Source organism: Hemiscyllium ocellatum, unplaced genomic scaffold, assembly GCF_020745735.1.
Source record: "Hemiscyllium ocellatum isolate sHemOce1 unplaced genomic scaffold, sHemOce1.pat.X.cur. scaffold_262_pat_ctg1, whole genome shotgun sequence".
In the NCBI taxonomy this organism is placed as follows: domain Eukaryota; kingdom Metazoa; phylum Chordata; class Chondrichthyes; order Orectolobiformes; family Hemiscylliidae; genus Hemiscyllium; species Hemiscyllium ocellatum.
This window is the reverse complement of record NW_026868150.1, coordinates 434,618-440,475: the sequence shown is the minus strand read 5'-3', so window position 1 is coordinate 440,475 and position 5,858 is coordinate 434,618.

The window sequence follows — 5,858 nt, the reverse complement described above, 5'->3', positions numbered from 1 at the left end:
CAACAATTCTCTTAGTTTTAAAATAACAATGGAAAAGGATAGACCAGAACTTAAAGTTGAAGCTCTAAATTGGAGAAAGGCCCATTTTGACGTTATTAGGCAAGAACATTCAAAGCTGATGGTGGCAGATGTACGCGGGGAAAGGGATGGCTGGAAAATGGAAACCGTACAGAAATGAGATAACGAGAGTCCAGAGACAGTATATTCTTGTTAGGGTGAAAGGAAAGGCTGGTAGTTATATAGAGTGCTGAATGACAAAGAAATTGAGGGTCTAGTTAAGAAAACGAAGGAAGCATATGTCAGGTACAGGTAGGATAGATCGTTTGAATCCTTAGAAGAGTATAAAGGAAGTTGGAGTATACTAAAAAGGGAAATTAGGAAGTCAAAAAGGCGACATGAGATATCTTTGGCAAATAGATCTACGGTGAAGCAAAAGGATTTTACAAATATATTAAGGACAAAAGGTTAAATAGAGAGAGAATAGAGCCCTCAAAGATCAGTAATGTGCCTTTGTGTGGAGCCGCAGGAGATGGGGGTGATACTAAACGAATATTTTGTATCAGTGTTTACTCAGGAGAAAGACGTGGGAGATGTCGAAATACAGAGAAATAGATGGTGACATCTTGAAAAATGTCCTTATTACAGAGGGAGAAGTGCAGATGTCTTGAAATGCATAAAAGTGGATAAATCCCCAGGACCTGATCGATCAGATTTACCCGACAACTCTGTGGGAAGCTAGGGAAGTGACTGGTGAGCCTCTTACTGAGATACTTGTAACATTGACAGTCACAGGCGCTATGCCAGAAGACTGGAGGTTGGCGAAAGTGGTGCCACTGTTTAAGAAAGGTGGTAAGAACCAGCCAAGTAACTATAGACCAGTGAGCCTGACATCAGTGGTGGGCAAGTTGTTGGAGGGAATCCTGAGGGACAGAATGTACATGTATTTGGAAAGGCAAGGACTGATCAGTGAGAGTCAAAATGGCTTTGTGCAGGTGAAATCATGTCTCACAAACCTGACTGAGTTTTTTGCAGAAGTAACAAAGTTGATTGATGAGGGCAGAGCAGTGGATGTGATCTATATGGACTTCAGTAAGGCATTCAATAAGGTTCCCCATGGGAGACTGGTTAGCAAGGTTAGATCTCATGGAGTACAGGGAGAACTAGTCATTTGGATACAGAACTGGCTAAAAGTAGCAGACAGAGGGTGGTGGTGGAGAGTTGTTTTTTAGATTGGTGGCATGTGACCAGTGGACTGTCACAAGGATCGATGGTGGGTCCACTACTTTTAGTCATTCATATAAATGATTTGCATGTGATTATAAGAGGTATTGTCAGTAAATGTGCTGATGACACCCAAATTGAAGGTGTAGTGGACAGCGAAGAAGGTTACTTCAGATTACAACGGGATTTTGATCAGGTGGGCCAATGGGCTGAGGAGTGTTAGATAGAGTTTAATTTAGTTAAACGCGAGATGCCTCATTTTGGGAAAGCAAATCTTAGCAGGAGCTATGTTCTTAATTGTGAGGTCCAAGGGAGAGTTGCTGAACAAAGAGAACTTGGAGTGCAGGTTCCTTGTTCCTTGAAAGTCGAGTCACAAATAGATAAGACAGTGAAGAAGGCATTTGGTATGGTTTCCTTAATTGATAATAGCATTGAGTACAGTGGTTCGAAGGTCGTGTTGCGGCTGTACAGGAAGTTGGTTAGGCCACTTTTGGAATATTGTGTGCAATTCTGGTCTCCTTCCTATCGGTAGGATGTTGTGAAACTTGAAAGGGTTCTGATAAGATTTACAAGGATGTTGCCAAGGTTGGAGTGTTTGAGCTATAGGTGGAGGGTGAATAGGTTAGGGATATTTTCCCTGGAATGTCGGCTGCTGAGGGAGTGACCGAACAGAGGTTTATAAAATCATGAGGGGAATAAATGAGGAAATAGATAAGATATTTTCCCTGGTGTGGGGGAGTCCAGAACGAGAGGGCATAGGTTTAGGTTGGGATGGAAAAATATAAAAGTGACATAAGGGGCAACTTTTTCACACACAGGTTGGTACGATTATGGAGTGAACTGCAAGAGGAAGTGGTGAAGGTTGGTACAATTGCAACATTTAGATGGCGTCTGGATGGGTATATGAATAGAAAGTGTTTAGAGGGATATGGGCCGAGTGCTGGCAGGTGGGACTAGATTGAGTTGGGATATCTGGTCGGCATGGACAAGTTGGATGGAAGGGTCTGTTTTCATGCGGTACATCCCTATGACTCTGTGACTCCAATTTAGCAATGACAATAATTTGACATGCACTGTCAAATAAAAAAAAATGTTTTATATTATAAAATTGTAGCATACAATTATTTGAAAACTTGTAATTTTTAGAATGAATGATAAAGAACAAAGAACATTCCAACACAGGAACAGACCCTTCGGACCTCCAAGCCTGCGCTGATCCAGATCCCCTATTTTCCATACCTGCCACCTATTTTCTAAGGGCCTGTATCCCTCTGCTCCCTGCCTATTCATGAATCTGGCAGATCCTATCGTTCCTGCCCCTACCACCTCCACTGGCAACGTATTCCAGGCTGCCACCACCCTATGTGTAAAGAACTTCCCACATATATCCCTCAGACCCTAAATGTTTCCCCTCTCACTTTGGAACTCAATCACTAGGGGTCATGAGTTCACAATCTGGCAGGAAAGCTTGGCATCCACCCTGTCTCTATCTCTCTTGACTTTGTAGACCTAAATTAGGTCCCCCTCAACCTTTGTCTTTATAATTAAAATAATCCTAATCTACCCAACCTCTTTCCATAACCAGCACCCTCCATCCTAGGCAATCTCCTGGTGAACCTACTCTGCACTCTGTTCAAAGCATGCACATCCTTTTGTTAATGCGGTGATCAGGACTATATACAGTATTCCAAATGCGGCCAAACCAATGTCGTATATAACTGTAACATGACCTGCCAACGCTTGTACTCAACACCTGATCCAATGAAGGAAAGCTGGCCATATGCTGCCTTTAAAACTTTACTCACGTGTGTTGGCATCTTCAGGAAACAATGGACCCGAACACCCAGATCTTGCTGTAAGCCAATTTTCCCCAGGACTTTTCTGTTTACTGTATAGTTCACGCTTGAACTGGATCTTTCAAAATGCATGACCTCGCAGTTGCACAGATTGAACTCCGTCTGCCATTTCTGTGCCCATCTCCCCAATCTATCTATATTCTGCTGTATTCTTTGAGAGACCCCTACAATATCTGCTACTCCCAACAAACTTGGTGTCATCTGCAACCTTGCTAATCAGGCGACCGATACTTTCTTCCAAATCATTGATATATATCACAAGCAACAGTGGTACCAGCACAGATTGCTGTTGCACAACACTGGTCATAGGTCCCCATTTTGAGAAATCCCCTTAAGCTACTACTTTCCGTCTCATGTTGCCCAGCCATTTCTCTATCCATCTAGATAGAACACCCTGAAACCCATGCTACTTCACCTACTTCATCAGCCTACTGTGCAGACCCTAACAAACCACCCTACTCAAGTCCCTCAGTATCTTCTCCAGCAGCTTCCCTACCACTGATGTCAAGCTCGCTGATCTATGTTCAAGGATCCTGCAAAGATATATGTTAAAAATCCCACTTATTTCCTCTCTCAATTCCCTGAGTAACATGTGGTAGACCCCACCCAGACCTAGGGGCTTGTCTACATTAATACCTTTTAGAATATCCAAAACCTCCTCCGTCTTTATGTCGACTTGACCCAGAGTACTCAAAGATCTATCCTTAACCTGAAAATCCATCATGTCCCTCTCCTTGGTGAATATAGATGCAAAGAACTCGTTAAGAATCTCACCCATTTTCTCTGACTCTATGCATAACTTTCTTCCTTTTTCTTTGTGTGGGCCAATCATTCATATTGTTACCCTCTTGCTCCTTATAGGTGAAAACAAAGTTTATGGTATTTCCCTCAACCCTGTTTGCTAAAGATATCTCATGACCACTTTTAGCCCTCTTAAATCGTCGATATTTACTGTGAAATGTGGTTAGTGAAAAGAAAATAAACCCTTGTTCGTGTGAATGGGAACTCAGACCTTTTCAAAGTGTTTTGTGCCAAAACAATATTTGAAATCCGTCTCAGTGCAAATAAAAGCAAGAGAAGAAACCTCTTGGGAAGAGGAATTTTCAGCCACTGTCCCGCAAAAGTACTTCTGAGGGAGAAAAGAGTGAGGGTTTGTAACAAGGGCACAACAGTAACTATGGGTGGTTTGAACACGCAAATTGACTCAGTTAATTATTTCGACAAAGATATCTTCGAATAAAGATTCATGGACAGTATGAGAGACTATTTCTGCGAGCAGGATGTCATGGAACCAACCAGAGAATAGGCTAATTTTGATTTGATATTATGTAACAGGGAAGGATTGGTGGATGAGCTTTGCCTTGGAAAGAGTAACCACAACATGCTGGAGTTTCACATTCAGATTGAAAGAGTGAAGACTGAGTCATACATGAGAGTGTTAGGGTTAGGCAATGATAATTATACTGGCCTAAAGAAGTATTTGACCTGTGTGGACTGGGGGGAGAAAAGAACAGTCAAAGACGGGACAGCTGAACAAATTTGGCAAATAATTAAGGAGATACTAAAGACCGAAGAGGAATTGCATAACGGGGAAAAGTCATTCATATCTTGATAAGGAAGTAAAAGATAACATGAAAGCAAATCATGGGGCATATCATACTGCACAAGTTAGTCACACTGTGGAGGATTGGGCAAGCCAGTGGCCTCGTGGTGTTATAACTGTATTCTTATATGATAAACCCAGATAATTTTCTGGTATTCTGGGTTCAAACCCTGCCACAGCAAATGGCGGAGTGTGACTTCAAATCTGGAATTAAGGGACGGATGGTGGTTATGAATCGATTGCCAAGAAAAACTCACCTGGTTCACTAATGTCCTTTAGGGAAGGAAACTGCCATTCGACCATAGATTCGCCACTCTCAGACAGAAGGCATTTCTCCTTATCTCCGTTATAAAAGATCTTCTCTTGACTCTCAGGCTATGTCCTTGGGTCCTTTCTCTCCTAACAGTGGAAGTACCTTCCCAACATCCACTCTGACCAGGCAACCAGTATTCTGTATGCTTCAATTAGATCCCCCTTCATCCTTATAAACTCCAGCGAGTATAGACCTAGAGACCTCATATGTTAAGCTTTTCATTCCTAGGACCATTTTTGTGAATCTCCTCTGAACACACTCCAGGGACTGTACAACCTTCCTTAGTTATGGGCACAAAACGGTACACAATACTCCAATGTGGTCTGACCAGAGTCTTATCGAGCCTCAGAAATCCAACTCTGCTTTAATATTCAAGTCCTCTCAAAATAAATGCCATCACTGTATTTGCCTTTCTGACCGGGCGGACCACCTGAAAGAATAATCTTACGATGGGCAATAATAGATTAACCATGGAGTTACAAAAATGAACAATGATTAATGCATACTGGGAAATGGATCCCAACTTTGACTAAAGTCTCTATGGTAATCAACATGCTGCAGAATCTAGACAGGCTGCAGTTACACACAGATGGTTTGCAAACAAGCCTGACAGCTCCAGACCCTGTAATACTCACCTGAAGTTGGACCTGAATGTGACAAGGGAATATTGCCCTTGAGCCAAACAATGGTTGAGTCTGATTGATCAGGGTAAATGAACCTGATCATTCCATTGACAGATCCTCCTTACCTTCCCAAAAAGGTGTGCAGACTTCGAAGGATAAAATCACCACAAAACACCACACAGTGCAGTAACTCGAGAATAACCACGGAAAGAGAACACACCTCCAAGACCATCAGAAGTACA